The sequence below is a fragment of the Canis lupus genome, chromosome 12 (assembly GCF_048164855.1).
Source record: "Canis lupus baileyi chromosome 12, mCanLup2.hap1, whole genome shotgun sequence".
Classification (NCBI taxonomy): domain Eukaryota; kingdom Metazoa; phylum Chordata; class Mammalia; order Carnivora; family Canidae; genus Canis; species Canis lupus.
Window position 1 is genome coordinate 46,207,155 of NC_132849.1, and position 21,823 is coordinate 46,228,977.

The 21,823-nt window shown below is 35.7% G+C and overlaps 1 protein-coding gene across 9 annotated transcripts in view; it reads right to left on the reverse strand.

The window, feature by feature from the left end:
• The window catches only part of NCOA1 (nuclear receptor coactivator 1), a 244,326-nt gene that overhangs the window by 137,851 nt on the left and 84,652 nt on the right, over positions 1 to 21,823 (reverse strand). The gene's annotated exons all lie outside the window — the stretch shown is intronic.

Sequence of the window (21,823 nt, forward strand, 5' to 3'; positions counted from 1 at the left end):
GTTTTGCGATACTTTCAGAAGCACACATCCCATTAGTAAGTACAGCTGACTCTTTAACAATATGGGTTTGAAAATAAACAGTTTCTAAAAAAAAAACAAAACAAAAAAACAAACCAATATGGGTTTGACCTGTGCTGGGTCACTTATATCGGATTTTTTTTTTTTATAAATACAATACTGTATTTTCTTTTCCTTATAATTCTCTTAACATTTTCTTTTCTCCAGCTTTTTGTAAAAAACAATACAAAATATGTGTTAATTGACTGTTTATATTATCCGTAAGGTTTCCAGTCAACAGTAGGCTACTGGTAGTGAAGTTTATGGGAGTGAAAGGTTATACAGGATTTTTGACTGTGTGGAGGGTCAGTGCTCCTTATCCCTGCATTGTTCACAGTTCAACTGTAATTGTGGTTCTTTAAAAATAAAATGAAAATATAACTTTTTCTTTAAATTCATGTATGTATTTTTTCAAACAGCGACTAAGCTGTTAGGACACAAATATGACGTTGTTTGAACCTAACTGCTTAATAAATGTAGCTGTTAAGTATATCTTTGGTGTAAGGGCACCCTGAACTAGGGAAGTTTGTGAAAGAGCATCTTCTTACTATCCAAACTAAGAACAGAAAAAAATGGTATTACTGAAAGATTCTTGTATTAGTAAACTGAATGCACTGATGAGCAAAACATTTATCCGCATGAATTTATGTCAAGAATACAAGTGTGATTTAACATTATAAAGATATAAATATTACTCACAAAATTAACAGATCAAAGGAGAAAACTCAAATGATCATTTCCATAGTTACTGGTAAAACATTTGATGAAATTCAACATTCCTGATAACATTTTTAGAAAAAATCTTAAAGAGAATATCCCTACTTTATAAAGGGTATCCAGAGAACATAGAAAATACTGTAGATAACTGTGAAATATCTGAAGCATTAACTTTGAAATTAGAGACAAAAGAGGGGAAGTCATTGAGCACCACCTCTATTCTACACCTATACAGGTATGCCTGGCACAGTATACAGGAGGAGGGAAAGATGAAAGAATTGGTATGGGAGATACAAAACTTGGCCAAATGATGAGAAAAAAGAAACTAGATGATCACACATGGCAGATTTCTGTGGGCCAAGCATAAAAGAGGCATACATTACTTCCAGTCATATTCTACAGGCTAGAACTCATTTAAATGGACACTCTGGGGCAGTCCGGGTGGCTCAGCAGTTTAGCGCCTGCCTTCGGCCCAGGGCCTGGATCCTGGAGACCCGGGATCGAGTTCCATGTCAGGCTCCCTGCATGGAGCCTGCTTCTCCCTCTGCCTGTGTCTCTGCCTCTCTCTCTCTGTCTCTCTCATGAATAAATAAAATCTTTAAAATAAATAAATAAATAAATAAATAAATAAATAAATAAATAAATAAATAAATGGACACTCTTAATGCAAAGAAGGTAGAAAATATAACCTATTCTATATCCAGGAAGAACATCAAATGTTTAGTGTACATCTAATAATCAAATCAAATTGGAAAATAATTTAGCATTTTCTGAAATTGAAAATGCATATACCATATGGCCCAGCAACTCTATTCCTAGGTAGAGTTGCTTTTACACATGTATACCACAAAACATGTGTAAGAATACTTATCATGGTATTGTTCATAATAGAAAAAAGTGTCAATCAACAATAAAACAGTATCATCACATATTCACAATTAGCCATGAAAATAAATGTACAGAGCAATGTAAATGAATCTTAGAAACTTAAAAGACCTTAAGATTAAACATACAATATACCATTTTTTAAAAAGTTCAAAAATAAATAAATCATTAGATTATTCTGTTTAGGCACAGATATATATGCAGTAAGAAAAATTAAAAATTAAAAGAGGGGCGCCTGGGTGGCTCAGTGGGTTCAGCACTGTTGAGCTCAGTGAGGTTGAGCCCTGCCTCAAGCTACACACTCAGCAGGGAGTCAGCTTGAAGATTCCCTCCCTCTGCCCCTATCCCACTCATGCACATGCTCACATGGTCACTCTCTCAAATAAATAAAATCTTTTTCAAAATTTATACAATAACAGTCACAAAATTCAAAATAGTGTTTACATTGTGGAGTCAAAATTTATACAATAACAGTCACAAAATTCAAAATAGTGTTTACATTGTGGAGACATGGGAAGAGGGATGAGCTGAGACAGACTTACAAAGGGAGTTTCCATTGTATTGGTAAAATTCCATCTCTTAGGCTGGGTATACATACTACTGCTTGGTTCATATTAACATACTTTTTAATGGAGGATGGTAATTTTTATTAAATGGATTAAGGAGATTATAGAATAGTATTTTATGGAGAATAATAATATAAGCATTTCAAATAGCCCTACTTATGTTCTTTTTTATTTTTTTAAAGATCTTATTTATTTATTCATGAGAGAGACAGAAAAAAAGGCAGAGAAGCAGGCTCCCTGTGGGAAGTCCGATGTGGGACCCTATCCCAGGACCCCAGGATCACTCCCTGAGCTGAATGCAAATGCTCAACCTGAGCCACACAAGTGCCCCCACCCCTCACTATATGTTCCTATTTATTAACTAAAATATATTGTCTTGATTACCTAGAAAACTACTCCTGAAGAAGATACTATTATACAAATATTTAAAAGAATTTAGTATTTATTAAAAACGAATTTATCAGTTGACCATCCAACTACTTGTTCCTATTCTTCCCCAATCACATGACCATTTAGGAAATTACATTTCCAAATGGAAATTACATTTGACCACTTAGGAAATACTTAATATACTTAATAATAATTGTACTTAATAATTGTACTTAATAACAACTGAAAGCTCCACTGAAGTCTGGGTGCTCTTCCTTAATTTTAGTTAGAATGAGTATTTTTTGAAAATACAGAAGTATTAACAAGGAACGATTAAGGTGGAGGGGGAGACAATAATTCTTTTTTTTTTTATAAATTTATTTTTTATTGGTGTTTAATTTGTCAACATATAGAATAACACCCAGTGCTCATCCCGTCAAGTGCCCACCTCAGTGCCCGTCACCCAGTCACCCCCACCCCCCGCCCACCTCCCCTTTCACCACCCCTAATTCGTTTCCCAGAGTTAGGAGTCTTTCAGGAGACAATAATTCTAACCAAGTTTAAAGTACATGCAAAGAAAAGAATACTTATATTCTCATCTCCTGGGTAAAGGTGGGAAGAAGGTGGGTTTTTTTTTCCAAAGACCAATCTCCAGAGGGATCCCAATTAATAGAATTATCAGGGAAAGGAGTCAGGTCAAGATGTTCAGGAGCTCTTAAATCGTTTTTTTTTCCCAGCACTGTTAAAAATGTAGCTTCACTGATTATAAATGTATGGTATTATTTTTAAAATAATATTGAAGCTATAGAATTATGGAAAATTATCCATGTAAACTGCATGAATACTTTAAATATTCCACTCTCCAGTAACTTTATAAGTGACAAGCCTCAACAATACCAGCTATTTTTTATTGCAAGATGATAATATTTACTGAAATCTTGAAGATATTGACTACCTCGAAAGAAAATCAGTTGACCTGATGAAAACTGAGGCAAAGAACAGTAACCGAAGTACAGAAATTAAATGTAGTTTTATTTCAGTAATTCAAGTTCTGTGCATTTCATAAAAACTACTATCAATGCAATCCAGGGCAGCCTGGGTAGCTCAGCGGTTTAGCGCCGCCTTCAGCCCAGGGCATGATCCTGGAGACCCAGGATTGAGTCCCACATTGGGCTCTCTGCATGGAGCCTGCCTCTCCCTCTGCCTGTGTCTCTACCTCTCTGTCTCTCTGTTTCTCATAAATAAAATAAAATAATAAATAAAATAAAATAAAATAAAATAAAATAAAATAAAATAAAATAAAATAAAATAAAATAAAATAAAATAAAATAAAATAAAATAAATAAAATAAAATAAAATAAAATAAAATAAATAAAATAAAATAATAAATAAATACAATCTAAATGAATGAATGAATGCATGCAATCCAAAGAAGAGATTTACCATGAGAGTAAAACAGTAAGAGGCAATAAGGTTTGGAAAACAGAACAGAATGGAGCCTAAGAAGCATGCAGAGGAAGAAATACTATCACTGAAAAAAAGCTCCTATCTGGAAAGAAGGCAAGAGGAGGTAGGCCAAAGCACAATGATAATGGTAGGAATATGTGGCTCTGGACCAAGGAACATCCTCACCTATGGTCAAAGCAAAGTAATGAAAACAAAAGCATATACACTGCATGATAACAAAATAAAGAACAGATGGGAAATAACAGATAATTTCAGTGTTACTTTCAAGAAGTAACCGATACTTTCATATGTTTTTTTTTTTTTTAATTTGTTTTGTTTTGTTTTTGAGACTGCCAGACTAAAGAAGAGAAGGGGAATGAGTGAAAAAAGGTAAATACAACTAACTGAAGCTACAATCGGGTCAATGTAAACAGGATTCAGGCGGAGGAAGATAGAAATGACTAATCATACACAATAAGCAGGTAAAAGAGCTATGTATAAATTCTAAGATAATCCAAATTAACAAAGCTTTCTTTTAAAACACGTAATACGTGTTTGGTCATAGAGCCTCCAACTTTCAGGGCTTTCCCTTGCCCCATTAGTCCCACTATGTAAGAGGTTCCAAATCCTATTTATGAGAGCTTAAGTTGACATCCTTCACAAATTCTTCCCAAAATACAGTTGTAAATACCCTGTCACTTTGAACTTCTACAGTTTTTCTTTGTCTTTGTCACAATAGATACAACTGAAACTTAAAAGTCTATCAACTACACAGTTGATAGAAATGATTTACCCGTAGTTGGATATCTTCAAATATTAAGTTTTATACTATAAATTTTATAATCAAAGTATGCTGGCCATATCAAGTTAGATAAAATTCCGTAAGGGGTGCTTGAGTGGCACAGTAGATTAAGTGTCTGACTCTTGGATTCAGGAGGCCACATGAGCTCTGGGCTCCAGGCCCTCGGCACAGAGTCTACTTGAGATGCTCTCTCCCTCTTCCCCTTCCCATTGTGTTTTCATGCATACTCTCTCTTAAAAGAGGGTATTCTATTTTATGCCTCGGTAAAATACTGGGAATAATAGAATACAAGAATATAAATTTTACCTCATGGAATATCTTCTGAGTCATGTGTGTACATCATTCATCATATTCTATCCGCCCACTTTCTATAATTCCACATCTCTACTGAAATTAACATCATTTTTATAGCTCCAGACCCCCAGTTTAGGCATATCCTCTCTCATCTTTGTCTATAACATGAAATCACAAAGTTCTACTGCAACCTCTAAGAGACTTGGATTTTCTTTCTATTTATAAATCTTTGTACAGGTTCTCATCTCCTGTGGTTGGGGACTTAGAAATCACTCTAGCCCATTATACATACCAAACAGTATCTTCAAGAAATGTTTTTATTTAATCACGTCTCTCCTAATTAACTCTCAAAAGTTTGCTGTCATTTTCATTGTCTAGCTTAACAGATGTAAAATGTATACTACTCAAGGCCCTCCTTCAGTATTCCCTGCCTTTCCCTACCCAAGCCTCTCAAAAAACCTTTGGTATTCTACTTATTGGGATCATCCCCCAACTTCATATATGTATACATAGCATGCACACACTCTTCAAAATTTGATCAAAATGTATATTCTTTTAAAATATTTTCCTTAATTTACTCCATTCTGATCACTGTTCCCTGAAAATGTCCTAATTTGTATAGCATGTAATACCTGTTCATTATGTTTCAATTTTTTTCCTATGTTGCACTTAAATAAGATTCAAATATATAAATATAGTCCTGGCCATAGCCATCCATGCATGCTTCTTTTTTTAACTTAATATTCCTTATACTAATTTCAATTTTTCCATAGTTAATTTCTTTATGAAAATGCTGAGGAATCCTTTTTTCCCACTGAAATTAATCACTTACTTGGTACCTGTGATGGTTAATTTTACATGTCAACTTGGCTAAGCCACAGTACCCAGATACATGGTCAAAACCAATCTAGATGCTGCTATGCAGGTTTTTTTAGATGAATTAACTTTTTTTACTATGTGACAAGCCCGGTTTTTATTATACTTTCACTCATTAAAAAAAGACAACTTTTTTCTTATGGAAACTTTTATACATAGAAGTAAAATAATACAATGAATACCTATATACCCATTATCCAGCCTTAGCAATTATAAATGTTCTGCTGATCTTGTTTCACCTACTTTATTCTTTTTTTAAGATTTTATTTATTCGTTCATAAGAGACACATAGAGAGAGAGGCAGAGACACAGGTAGAGGGAAAAGCAGGCTCCCTGTGGGGAGCCCAATGAGGGACTCTATCCCAGGACCCCGGGATCACGCCCTGAGCCAAAGGCAGATGCTCAACTGCTGAGTCACCCAGGCGTCCCCTGTTTCACCTATTTTAGGCATAAGGATAAAGATGAAGTATTTTAAAGCAATCCCAGTTATTCTATTTGTTTGACCCATAAAGACTTCAGTCCATATGGAGAGAACAATTTTAAAAATGGAACAATCCCAACTACCATAACCAATAAAATTACAATTTCTTCCTATCATCTAATACTCCATTTTAAATTTTTTGTTTGTCTAACAAAGTCCATCTTTTTATAACTGGTTTAATCTAATCAGGATCCAAATGAAGTGCACAGCATTGAGGTATACGTCTCTTAAACTTCTTTCACTCTTTGCAATTGTTCTACCTTTTTTTCTAATAGACATTCTGACTCCAGATTTGGTTGAAGATACACACTAACATTTAAATGGGTAGATCTTGAGTAAAGTAGATTATCCTCCATAATGTAGGTATGCCTCATCCAATCAGTTGAAGGCCTTAAGGAAAAAAAGACTGCAGTCCCCCAAGGAAGAGGGCCTGTAGGCCATCTTCAGACTTGAGCTGCAACATCAATAATTTCCTGGGTGTACAGCCTGCCAGCCCACTCAGCAGATTTCAGCTTTCCCAGCCCCCACAATTATGTACACGAACTAAAATCCATCAATCAGTCAATCTCTCTGGAGACATATAGGTTCTGGGAAACCATTATACAGTACGCCAGAGTTTAAAGTCTTGTTTGGTGAGTATAAAGGACCCAAAGATAGGTTCCTCAGGCCCTCAATCAATTCGTTTATTTAAGAAATGTATGAGCATCCTTTGTGTGCTACATTCTGAAGATTCAAAGTTGATCTAGATCTCTCTCCTCAAGGACTTGGGAATAGGGGAAGTTTAGTTGAGGAAAGAAACAATAAAATAAACATACAATAAATGATGATGCAATAAATATAAGGTTATGAGCTCAGGATACTAATCATGGGAGCACAGGAAGGGGTAGGGGCAGAACACAACTGAGGTTCCTGCATCAATTGAATTTTACTGCCTATATCTAAAATATTTAATCATATATTCACCCTTGAAAATCAATTACACACTTTATATGTTTAAATAAAAATAAAGTAAATATATTTTAAAAGACACAGAATGTGAAAATGAACACAACAGAAATTCTATTTTTAGTATTCCTTTGGAGTGGTTTTTTTTTTTTTTTTTAATGAGCTGAACTGGCTAAGGAATCTTAAAATAGGACTCAGAATGTTGAAGAATCTTGTTCCAGTTTTAAAATTCAAACTAACTGGGATTTGAAAGATATGCACAAAATCTCACAGTTCATAAATCTTTAGCATACCATGTAAAATGAATATTGTAAAATGGGATTAGTCTTTAATTCTTTGAAATGTAATAAGACATTAAATCATAAAACTCTTATTTTTAAAGCATCTTAAGTATATATGGAAAGTGATTACAATTTAAGTTCATTTAAGAATACTTCAAATTAATTTACTATAGCTTTAACACTTGTAACTAGGCTACCTTAAATTACCAAATAATATAAAAATTCAGAATCTATGTTCAGAATGAAAAATCTGACCACAAATTTAAACATTAAAAAATCATTAACTTAAGAACAATAGTTAAATCTCAATCGGATAGTTAAGAGTGACAATAAAAATCTTTTTTTAGCTTTGGTCCTTATTTATATAAGGTAATTTCATTAATTCCCAGTAGTCTGAGATTCTGTAATATTCCATAACTCTGTCAACTGGTATACTAAGAACTATCATACAAAAACTGCTATCAGTATTATTATACATTTTCTTCTCTGGTTTAGTGACTAGAAAGAAAAACATTTTCCAAGGTGCCTGGGTGGCACAGTTGAGTCTAACTCTCGGTTTACAGCTCAGGCCGTGATCTCAGGGTCCTGGGATTCAGCCCCACACAGGGCTCTGTGGTAAGTGCAGACTCTGCTTGAGATTCTCTCTCCTTCTGCCCCTCCCCCTAGTGCTCTCTCTAAAATAATTTTTTTTTTCTAAGATTTACTCATTTATTTATTCAAAACAGACACTGAAATAGAGAGGCAGAGACATAGGCAGAGAGAAAAGCAGGCTCCCTGCAGGGAGCCTGATGCAGGACTTGATCCCAGGAACCCGGGATCATGACCTGAGCTGAAGGTAGAAGCTCAACTGCTGAGCCACCGAGGTGCCCTAAAATAAATCTTTAAAGAAGAAACAAATGGCATGACTGGGTGGCTCAGTGGTTGAGCATCTGCCTTCGGCTAATGGGATCCAGGATTGAGTCCCGTATCAGGCTCCCTGCGGAAAGCCTGCTTCTCCCTCTGCCTATGTCTCTGCCTCTCTCTGTGTCTCTCATGAATAAATAAATAAATCTTTAAAAACTAATTAATTAATTAATTTAAAAAAGAAACAATGAAGAACATTTTCCAACATTAAACTGCTGATATTACTAAATTAACACAATCTCTTAATTTTCCACAATTATACTTTATCAACTAGTGAAACCTACATCCCCATAGTAGGCACATAATAAATATTTGCTAATCGAATGAATGAAATGTCTCTAAACTCTACTTCAACACTGACACTGCCAGAAGAATAATTTTTTGTGAAGATTAAGAGATGTTCCCTTGGGACTACAGGGAACTCCATATATCCTCCTCCCTCCAAGAAACTACATAAACTAGCATCAGATTAGTACTTTAGGTACCCACTGGGGCAAATTATTCAAGATTTCTATTGTGCCCACAAAAGCTTTGTATTCAAATACAAATACTTTGCTATCAAGTTGAAAGCTCAACAATCTCTGTGTTGAGACTGGAAGGCTAAAAACGCCCTAAGAAATCAATCAGGGGGAAAAAAAAAAAAGGAAATCAATCAGGATACCACAAGAGCCCTGCTGGGTTCTTGGATAATCCTTGGGTAAGTAGTCATTAACTTCTGGGGTCTTCAATTTACTCACTTATAAAAAAATGGAGGTTGGTCACCCCACGATTCTATGATTAAGTGATTCTAGAAAGCAAAGCAAATTTACCTTCAATATTCCTTTGGAAGGAACAATGCTTTAGAAGCCCGATAAAAGTGGTTTTTAACCTTGTTTAGCTGATGGACAGCTTTGAGACTCTAATAAATGCTACAGACACTTCATCTTAAAAGAATTCCCACATGGAAAAAAATTTTTAATATAATATCAGGAGAGTTTAGTAACCCTCTAAAGTGGTCTAGGGAACTCATGTTAGAAACTTATATTCCATAAATGTAAATAAAAATTAAATAACTGGAGATATATTAATAAGTTTGAAAACAAAGCAGCACTTTGCATCTGATTCTTTTTAACAAATTAAATTTCAAACAACTGTAAAGAGGAATCAGTTATTCTTAAAATTATCAAAGAGAAACATGGTTTTAAAGAACTCAAACTAGCTTAGAACATTAGTCTATGTTAGTAAATCAGTTCCAGATAAGTGATATCCCCAAACCATCATGATTATATGTCAATCTCAATTATCATGAAGCAGGTATAATTTATTAAAACATTTAGTTAGGATTCCAAACTTAAACAAACTTATATTTGATCATGTATATAATCTATTTGGAGATAGACCTTCAATAAAAATATAAAACTCAATATAAAATACTGACCTACTAAAATGGCTTCAATTTCTGAAAGATTACATAGCAATCATGCACTTTAAAAGTTGAACATAACTAATTTATAATTAAGATTGGTTAAGTTTGTTGAGCTACGTGAATTTACTCATTATATTACAAAAGAAAGAAAAGTTAAGGAAAAAATTTAGAACACTTCTCCAATGTAAAAGGAAAAAAAGTAGAGGGGCCTCACTTATATATAGGAAGAGAAGGAGCAATTATACAACTCTGTAGAGATTAATTAAATATAAGCAAATAACACTGGTGTTAAGGTTTTATAGATCATATTCAGAATAAGCCAAACGGATGCTAATATCTCCTCTTTTAGTACGGTTTCCAATGTAGATCTTTTTGCAAGTTTCTCTTAGGATTTCTCTTGTCTAAAATGGGTCTCCAGGGAACCAGCAAGAAGACATTCTACGATTATTTTCTGATGCAATAAAGGGAGAGGCCTTTTAAGGAAAATAATGACTCTGCCCCAATTGTAATGGCAATATTCCTATCAGGAATATGAAAGTAAGATGGCTATAATTTCTGATGTATTTCTTTTGCCTTCTTAGTTATAGCTTATCTTCTTAAGGAATTTTTTCAAAAAGTTATGAAATCATAAATCTCAAATTATAGTTTGTTCAGTTCACAAGTGAAAAACATTTAAACACATTTATGTAACCTACTTAGAACAACACAGATTCTGGATTCTTCAATGTTCCACTTAAAATTAAATTACTCTGGGACTGTGAGTATCCACTGTGAAGAGGGGCTGTGTCTATTTGAATAATTGCATTTACCAGGAAATGAAGCAAATATCTAGAACTTGGTCTATAATCATCCGTGCAAACTTAATCTGTATTCTAGATTCTTACTTCTATCACAGAATGGTATATTTACTAAAAATTACAAAGATATCAGTAGCAGAATTAACTAAGAATCTGGAATTAATGTTTCTCTCCTCTTCAGCTTTAGTTTTCTGAATCCTATGTAAAGAAACACTGGACAAGGCCTTACAGAGCAGACTTCATGTGTGAATGCATGACAGCAAGAAATCAGTCAAAACACCAGGGTTTTACTCCCCAAATTTGCCACTAATCTGCATTGTGACATTTGGTATATACCACAACTTCTCTGAAACTCCATTTCAGCCATGTGTAATAGAAGGATGTTGGAGTAGATGATCTCCAAGGTCATTTCCAATTAAAATACTGATGCAAATCTACATTTATGTGAGTATACAAGTAATAAAATTAGGTAAGTCCATATAAGACTGTGGTCACAACTGTGTAGGAATAAATGGCAAAGAAATATGCCAAAAAAAAACCCAGTCTACAATGTTTATACTTAAGGTTTTCTTTCCAGTTTGGTTTGAGGCTCATGATTAAAAAGGGCTCAGAAAACCATGTTCATCCAAATCCCCAGAACCCTCTTTTCACATTGTTACTATTCTAATGTCCACAAGGAGTATAACCTAAGACTGTGTTTTCCTCCCATTAACCATTCTCACATCTGGTCCAAGATGAACTGATCCAGTCCATCTAGAGCAGGGTTGGTAAACTCTTCTGTAAAGAGCCAGACAGTAAATATTTTAATTTTAGGTTTTGTAGGCTATACGGTCTCTGTAGCAACTACTCAACTCTGCCTTCATAGTTCAAATGCAGTCAATCACTATATACAAACTAATGAGTATGGTGGCTGTGTTCTAAGAAAACTTTATTTACATAAAAGGCCTATTGGCTTTAGTTTGCCAACATCTGGTCTAGATCACACCAAGAAACCAGATGGTATAAACCAGCTGTAAGCTAAGGTGGCATAGTTTCAGAATAGAAAATCACTACAAAGAAAACAATGAGTCATTTTAAAATTTAAAAGAATCCTTTCAGCCTAGTATAAGAGAGCATGATAGAGTAGAAAGTACATATGCAGGTATTCACAATAAATACTAGGTGTTTAATATATATAGATTTCCTTTCCCTTCTCAACAGCGTCATTCCTCAAGACAGTATTTGCTGCCTAGCCTTCCTCCTAGAAATCACTTACTCTGGCCCTCTGACAAAAGCTGGCCCTTGATTTTTCTTGATCCTGGCAAACACATTCCTGGTACCACTTAATCTAGGTTTTATTTTTTTATTTTTTAAAGATTTTATTTATTTATCCATGAGAGACACAGAGAGAGAGGCAGAGACATAGGCAGAGGGAGAAGCAGGCTCCAGGAAGGGAGCCTGACATGGGACTCGACCCTGGGTCTCCAGGATCAGGCCCTGGGCAGAACGCTGCAGAGGTAAACCGCTGAGCCACCCGGGATGCCCCTGAATCTAGGTTTTAGTGTTCCCTCATTTCCTTTTTACCCCATTAATCTAAACCTGCAACTTCACAACCTTTTCCATCTGAGCCTAAATCCCAGTATTACTATCACTCACTTTTGGTCCAGGGAAGGTGATAACGAAAAAAAGAGAAAGAAGAGGTTAGAGAGAGGGTAAGTTCTGGAGGAAGACAGGGGAGTGGTAGTATTACCTCTTTCCTGACTTTAAAAAGGAGCCAGGTGCTAACTTACTGTTAATTTAAATGAAAATGTTGTCTACTCTAGTGAGAACAAAGAACATTTCACTTTATGCAAAGTGCTCTCTAATGAAAGAACTCAGTTCTAACAGAAGGAAAAAAAAACCACAGTAAGCTTTATTCTTATGCTTTTATCTAGATCATTCTGCCTCCAGCTGTGAAACTGTCTGAGGTTTTTAAAGCTCTAAGGAGCCTCTACTAGTAACCATGGTTACTGCTTCAAAACAGTACAAAAAAAAGTAGGAGGGGACAGCAATTTGAAGAGAAAAACAGTTTTCTTGATTTTCATCAAATGAAGCTATAATAACAAGAGATAGGCTGATGGCTGAGCAAAGGCCTCTAAGACTATCACTTCTCCACAGAGCTTCAGAGGTACTTGATCCCTTACCTTTACAGGTCTAGAACTTTAATGGGTCATTTTACCTTATCCAAGAGTGATTCCCCCAAAAGCTAATTTCATCATTTACAATGAACAATATCCTATAAACTCAACTGATAGTCTTGCCAGGAATCAGTGAATTTGCTTTCCAGCAGAAGCTTACATGGAAAAAAACAGAGAACAAGGTTGCTTGTCCTTCTGTATATGCATCTGAGCCTAAGAAGCTACCTATGGTTTTCATATAAAGCTCCCCAAATCATGCTTCTCAATCTTCGTTAGTCAAAAGGTTTACATCAAATGTTCCTTTTTTCAAATCCCTTAGCAACTTTCTCAGTTATTTAAGAATTCATTCATGTACAGTGCCTGCCATATTTCAAGCACTCTAAAAGACTGGGTACATCACAATAAAGAAAATAAACACAACTCCTGCCTTTATGGGGGTTACAGTCTAATAGAGGAGAAACATATACACAATGACAAATTGTGTTAATGTGCTATGAAGGGAAAAAAAAACAAATGATTTTTACTGGGATAGAAGATCAGCTTCTTTGATATATAAACATACTTAATGTTGATGCTATTGATGCTGGGTAATAGATACACAGCGATTCCTCATACTCTCTACTTCACTATATGCTTAGAAATTCTCAAAATAAAAGTTTAAAAATCCAAGATACAAGAAGAAACCTGAAAAATAAGTAGGTGCTAAACTGGCAAAGGCTGCCAGAGAAGAGTGTTCTCTGGGTCAAAGGAAGAAGATATGCCTCAATCCAAAGACCCTGGGAGCTTGGCAAGCTACAGCTATTAAAGTCCCAAAAACAGCTAAAGATCTTTCATAGTCACAAGCTAAGGATGAAAAATATTCCAAATAGTAATAATGAAAGCTACTTTCTTGAGCTTCCACTAAGTGCTAAGAGTTAATATGCTTTGCCTCATATATATCTCAGAACAATCTGTAAGAAATGTACAATCATTCCTGGTCTGCAGAGGAGGACACTGATGCACAGAAAATCAGATAACGTGCCACCTCTGATTCCAGAACCTTGCACTTCTTCTTACCTACAATCACATATTCTGCCTACTACATATCCAGATGCCACTATTTTTACTCAAGAGTTCTAAATTCTTGTTCCATTTCAACAATTAACTGGCTATGTGCTTAAGTCAAGTCACTTCACCTTTGGTTACTTCACAAAATTAGACAGAATTCAATGATATTAAGGTGTTCCTCGCTTTTAAACTCTATACCTTTATGACTATATTATTAATTTTTTCCATACCAGAAATTCATACCTACCATATTTTGTAGGTCATATGGAATAATTTAGACAATTATCTAAATTTGAACTCATTAATTAATCATTCCACAATCACTGGTCAGCTTTGTGCCAGCTACTCTTCCAGGTATTAGAAATACAGTAAGTAAACAAAAAAGTTAAAAATCTCTACCTTCACAGCGCTTAGAATTTAGTGGGGGGAGAGAGACTATACATAAAACAAGTAAGTAAACAATATAGTACATCAGAATATGATATGGGGTGCCAGGGTGGCACAGTCGGGTGGGCGCCCTACTCTTGGTTTTGGCTCTAGTCGTGATCTCAGGGTCATAGGATTAAGCCCTACATCAGGCTTCTGCGCTCAGCTCTGCGCTCAGAGTGGAGTCTGCCTGGAACTCTACCTCCCTCTATCCCTCCCTCCTTTCTAAAATAAAATAAATAAATCTTTAAAAAAATACATGGTAGGAACTATGGAAAAAAGTAAATCAGAGGAGTTTGCTGATTCCCCCACACCTATTATGAGCAGGGATATGTTAGTCATTAAGGCAAATAAAGACAAACAGTACCTGAGTTCCTGTCCTTGAGCTGATGACACTCTAGTAAACACAAATATGAGGAATTCGAGAAAAGACCAATAAACAAAGTACGATGGGAACACATAGGATACAACCATAAAGCAGAAGGAACCGAACTGCAAGCTGGATGCTGCTCTCTTAAACACACACAACAACAAAATTTAAAAAAAAGAGAATCATGTAAAAAAGAATGAGACCTGTATTTTAAAACCACATTTCAAAATTTTACAAACCTTACTGATGCATAAGGCTTTGTATCTTAAAGAAGATACAAAAAAATAGAGACAAATACTATTTTCCTGTTTGGGAAAAATATTATTAAGGCATAAAATGATACCCAAATTATAGGCTTAATACAAATCAAATAACGAAAATACGTTTCAGAAACATAATCATAAGAATCTCTACTATAATTAAAATGGTAAGAGGATAAACATGTAAGAAAAAACAAATTTTTAAAAAGAAGAGTAAGGAGGGTAAATATACCCTAATGATTATGAAAACAGTTATTAAAATACTTTTCCCATTTGCATTTCCTTCTACTTACTTCTCTACTATTCTATAATAGCAGCCATGTGGTTGGAGAAGTTCAGGAATACGAAGAGAAAGAAATATTTCATATTTACCTTCTGAATTAAAAACGAGGTTTTGCAGTGAGATAAAAACATTTAAAGTTTAGTTTTCCCAAAGGAAAAAAAATTTTTTTTGACACTAATATTTTCTAACCAAAACTGAAAGACCCAGATTATAGTTTTTTTTCCATATTCTAGAGCAGACATTCCTTCTGCATATGATGGCTCCAATGTAAGGCTTGTTACTTAGGATAGGAGGAGGATAAAACCTAGAGAGAGTGTGAATTAAAGCCTCCAATTCCTAATTCTGGCTAGAGGACTGGGATAAAAAAGTGAGACAGACACAGGAGAAGTGAGTGGACCAACATTCCCAGTACTCTCTCCAGGTAGAGGCTGCAAAAGGAAAAAAATGTTTGATGGAATAAGGAAATCTTAAGAGTTAGAATGGCTTCTGCTCTCTTTCCTGCTGAGAATGTGCCAAGTGTCTGCCTTCCAGGAGCATCCCCCTACCTCACACACCATCAAACTCTCACCTGTCCTCTATACACACCCAGCCCAAGCTGGAAATAACCATCAAAAAATATGCATGGAAGCATGATCAGATTGAGGAAGGGTGTGAGATCAGCTCTGGAGTCTCCCTAATCTATGCACCATGGAAGGCACTGGGAAATTCCTGAGGGCTCTAAAGTAGTACAGGAAAGGTGATTAAAGATGCTGGATGGGGAGTTTGCCAGAAGAGGTCACTGTGATTAGGAGCAAAATAACTCCATAGTAGAGGCCTGTAAAAGAGACCACCTGCCCAGAGGGCCAATGCAATGCCCTAGCCAGACCTCAGATTATCTGTGATACCTGGGAAGGTGGCCAATGCATCCTGGGAACCAAGAGAACAGACCTCAAGTAACACCAATTGTGAATTTCAGCCACAGACATCTGAAGAACACCTAAGGACAGTTCTGGTAGTAGTAGTCACAATTGCAGGTACTAGTACAACCACTTATCAAAGGAGACACGAGAGAGAAACCAGAGGAGACAGCACATGGGCCATAGGTCCTGACATCCTTCTAACACTACAAGGACACACAAGCCACAGACATGAAACTCGTAAGTCTGGATTCCACTTGGCAAGATGTGAGAGAACAGATATGTGAATGACAATATTCAAACACAGACTGAAATATCCAAAGAGTTTAGTTTAAATTACTATTTAAGAGATTTAGTTTTTTACCAGACTGAACACTCTTCCTCTTGTTATTCAGTGACAAGAGTCCATCAAAACGAAAAGATGAGTTATGGAAAAATAAAGAAGCTACATTTTTCTTTGCACTGAGTATAAGTAAGTTGTAATCCTGCTACAGATTTTATGGTGTTTTTTTGTATGTGAGAATTCAAAATACCTCTTGGCACATTACAAACGAACATCACTTTAAAAGTAACAGTAGCTTCCTGGTTCAAGATGGCAGCCTTGACCCATTCATCTACCTCTTCCCTGTCTTAAATACCTCTTTGTCAGGAGAGCCTGCGAGTGTAAGCAGACCACAGAACAACTGAGTAAAAAAACAACAAAGATGACCAGTACAACTCTGATGGTAAAGAGTAATTGCTGGTCAACATTTACTATGAGTGTAAAGTCTTTGTCAGAGGACTTATAGTATGAACTCTGAGATAGGGATAATAGCATGCTAGGGACAATATCTTTGGAGGGGGGGAAAAGAAAGACAACTCAGAACTAATCTGAACTCTCTCTGCATACAAATTCCTTCCCTGTAGCTGAAATTGAGGGAGGGGCAGGTCCCAGCTTGTTAGCCTTGTCTCCACAAGTACCTGATAAAGAAAAGGGAACTCCACCTCCCATTTGCCAAAGTAGAAAGCCAACCAGCAGAGTCCTGTGGTCAGTGATGATATTCAGTAAAGAAGACAATGCTTTGTTAAAGAATATTGACCTTTCTAGAATTATACCAGTTAATAGCATCAGAATCCCCTAAGTGTTTAGGCCCCACCTCAGATTTACTGAATCAGATTTTTGTGAGGTCAGGAATCTGCATTTAAACTGGATCCCCAAGGGATTGTTATATATATTCTAGCTGATAACCACTGATTCAGACCTTCATTTGAAAATACTGTAAAGGTAAAAAAAAAAAAAAAAGAAAATACTGTAAAGGTGAACAGACACAATTTATCAGCTACTTAATAAAAACCAAGAGAGGCACTACGGTGAAAAATCAAGGGCACAATGACCCAAAGAAAAAAGAGTATGGCAACAAAAAGAAATAAAAGGTCCTTAATTTTAATTGGTATCTTCAGGGAGATTCAAGAAGTCAATATATTCATAAAACAAGAAAAATTTATTCATAAAATACAGTAATCAAGGAACAATAAAGCATTTTAAGAAAATAAAAACAAAAATTATTTTCAAAATGAAATAATCTGACTTCAGTGAATGCCAAGAAGTAGTAAGCCCATTCACTATAGCCATCTCTCCCCCTGAATACAGCTAAAAGCTCTAGAGAGAATACTAAAACCAACTACCTGAAGACTCTAACAAGGAAACAATGGCAGGAGCATTGAGGAGCAAAGGCGAAATCTGAAGGAACAATCAATATGGTAGTGAGTTTACTCTTGTTTAAAAAACCTTTCAGCAACCCTGGTGGCTCAGCAGTTTAGCACCGCCTTCAGCCCGAGGTGTGATCCTGGAGACCCGGGATGGAGTCCCACGTTGGGCTCCCTGCATGGAGCCTGCTTCTCCCTCTGCCTGTGTCTCTGCCTCCCGTGCCCACCCTCCCCCGCCCCCCGCCATGTCTGTCATGAATAAATAAAATCTTTTAAAAATAAATAAATAAAAATAAAAAACCTTTCATTTACCACTTGGACATGAGGGTGGGCAGAGTCCCAGAATGAGGCTGCAGGCATACACAGCAAAAACTCCAAGAGAAACCCCCTTTTTCTAGCTAGAGTAAAAGGGGCATCTTCGAGCTGGGAAGTTTATGTGTGTTGGGGTTGGGGGGGGGTAGTTCCCAGTTCCCTAATTTTTTTCCTTTCTCTGCCCTGAAGCAAGCCAAAGTCGCAAAGCTATATACCTCAGAGGCAGGACACTTAAAAGCCTAAGAGAAAACCTGTCCATCTGTCCCAAGGAACTAGAAAAAGGAGCCAGGATGCTATGTAGAGGGGAAATCCTCCCAATGTATTTTTTTTTCCCTTACTACTTCAACCCAGGAGGGCCCAATGGGATACAGCAGGGTAACAGTAGAGAGGGGCAAGGCTAAGAAAGCAAACCACAGCTTTCTAGTGAGAAGGCCAGAAAAAAACTTCTGGGAGCCAAAGGATATAAGGAAAGTCCCCAGGAGTACAGGGACAGAGAAGATTTCCTGACTCCACTAAGGTACATACATACAGAAGCAGCATAAAGAAGCACAGCAAAGGCTGGAGGAATGAACAATGATATAACATGACTGACCATAAAGATATAATAATGCGATACCAATTTTTCTCCAGATGTATCCTTAATTTGATGCAATTCCAATCAAAATCCTTCAAATCCTTATTTAACTTGATGAATATATTTTAAGTTATTCTGTAAGAATTAAAAGCAAAAGTGAGACACATTATTTTTGAAAGACCGGTAAGAGAAAACTGTAAAGTTACAATAACATTAAAACAGGATGATAAAAAAAAAATAAAAAATAAAACAGGATGATAATTCGGCTGTGATACAGAATTAGATCAAAGGAATATTAATACAAATATGTGTGTATATGGGAATCTTATATATGATAAAAGTAGACTGCCAAAAGTAGGTAAGAAAAGAAACATTCAATAAATACCATCAGAACTTATCAGCTATCTTAAGAGAAGACAGACTTCTATACAATGTCATTTATTTTAAAAATCCCAAAGGATTAGTTACACAAAAAGATATTCAAAGATAAAATTCTAAAAGATAAAAGATCAAAACCCATGAAAGTATGACCTAATTGCAATTTTTCTCATGATTTTTTTTAAATTAAAAAAGCCTATGAATTTAGGTATGTGTCTGCATTTACTTGATTGAGCGGGACAAATCTTTGGGTATTTCTACCCTAACAGAAGAAATTAGAGGAAATGGTAATGAGAGGAAATCTGAAGGCTTATTTGAAAACTTCTACACATAAAAGGAAATCACAAAATTAAAGGCAAATAAAAAAAGGTAAAAGTATTTGCAAAAAACATGACAAAGTTAATACTCAACATACTAAAAATTTATACACAATGATCTAAAAACCCCTAATATTCTGATAGACAAGTGGATAGAGGACCCTAAATATAAAGAAATAACCATCATTGTGCACATTATCAATTCAGCAAACACTGGAGATGAAGAACATCCAATGTGATAACGTGGCTAAACAGACATCCTCATTTGTGGACACTGAGGAAAAAAATGACAGGATCTTATTGGGCAGCAATTTTACATTAAGTAGCAAGAACCTAGAAAATGCTGAAGATCTCTCAAATTATTACAAGTTAGGAGTGTCTTCAGTTCTAGACTCACATTTGACAGCCAAGTGATATGAGGCAAGTCACACACCATGTTGAGCAACAGTTTCTTCAATGTAAAATATGAATACAAGCCACTAATTCTCAAAGTTGTTGTAATATTTTAAAAAGTATCAAAGCATGTAAAAATGTCTTAAAAACTACAGGGCAGAGGGTTGACCCAAAATCTGTGAACTCTGGGGATTTTAGAAGATCCTTGAAATACCCTGATTGGACATGTGTCAATGCCTGTGAAAAGGGACTGCATACAACTTTAGATAGACCCTCCAATGGGTTCCTGATCCAAAAGAAAACTGAAAATCGCTACAAGCAGAGAGTAAAATCAAAGTGAAGATATTCTTCCCAATGTCCAGCTTGATACCTCATACATTTTAAGCCCAAATCAAGAATTCATTATAAAAATCCAGGTAGTATTTAAGATTATATTAAACTTACCCTTATTTATTTCAAAACCCCTCAGATTAGTATTTAGTGATTTCCTAGCATGTATTTTTTAAAGGTTTACTTTATTATTTATTTATTTATTTATTTATTTATTTATTGGGGGGGGGGCACAAAGGAAGAGGGAGAGACTCTCAAATGGACTCCACATTCAGTACAGAGACCAACATAAGGGCTAGTTCTTATGACCCTGAGATTATGACCTGAGTCAAAACCAAGTGTCAGACACTTAACTGACTGAGCCACTCAGGTGCCCTGATTTCTCAGTGTATTAATCCATTCTGATGTAGTTGTAAAACGAACCTGAAATTAGGAAAACAATATGACAGTTGTATTTACCTGAATCAATCACATGAAAGTAATGCAATCTACTTTAGAAAATGGAGCAGTAAATAAATTTAATATATTTAAAATATTGTAAGATAATTATGCATATCTTAATTCACTAATTCATTAAGATATGTGTAATTAATACATAAACCACAGAGACATTTCTACTGAAGCAAACAAAAACTAGAGATTTTATGTATATATTTTTAATAAAGTGGATATAAAAATTTGTCATTTTCTCCAAAATAATTAAGACTAAAAGATTAATTCTAAAATTTCCATTGCTAGATGATGAACCACTTTTATTTAAAAAAAAAATGTAAGCCCTAAATGTAAGCCACAGTGATAAAATTCTACCCACTCAAGCATATGGCAAACAGACTAAAAGGGAATTTTAACTATAATGAAAACTAAACAATTAAAAGTACTTGAAGACTTCCACTTCTGGGAAAGAGGAGTAGATTTTTTTTTTTTCCTATTCCTCTCACAAAAATAAGACTAAAAGTCCTGTACATCATATATAACAAATATAAGAACACCCTAAAGGTAAAAGAGAGAAGGCAGACCAGGCAGGGACCTCAGGGTTCAAAGAAAATGATACGGTAGTGAGTTCTATGGGTTTTCTTTTGTGACTTAAATTTATCTCAGTCGAAGAGCTGAAGAAGGTGGCAACCTGGAAATACCAACATATCCACACCCCTCAAAAAACCAACCAATCAAACCAAACAAAATCTTATTCTCCTTAGCCAAAAAATCAGAAAGGGGACAGTCTACATAAAAGTTGTAATACCTAGACAAACATCACAAAAAATTTTAAAAGCTGTGGACCCATCCCCCACCAACAATAGTCAAGTGGGAAGCCTAGACTTCCACCCTTGCCAAGCTATAACAGGGAACCCCACACTATCAATGACAGTAGTGTCACAGAAAGACAGCTGGGAGGCATGGTGTTAGCCAAGACCACATGGAGAACTGGACATTCACCTGGAATAACAAGGCTCCCCCTCTCCCTCCCTATGATAGGCTGGTATTAGGAGAGGCCCAGTGAAGTCAGGCCTTTCACCACGGCCCTAAAGAAACTGGTCCTCCCCTACGGAGGCCATGTGGAAGGTAGTACTGAG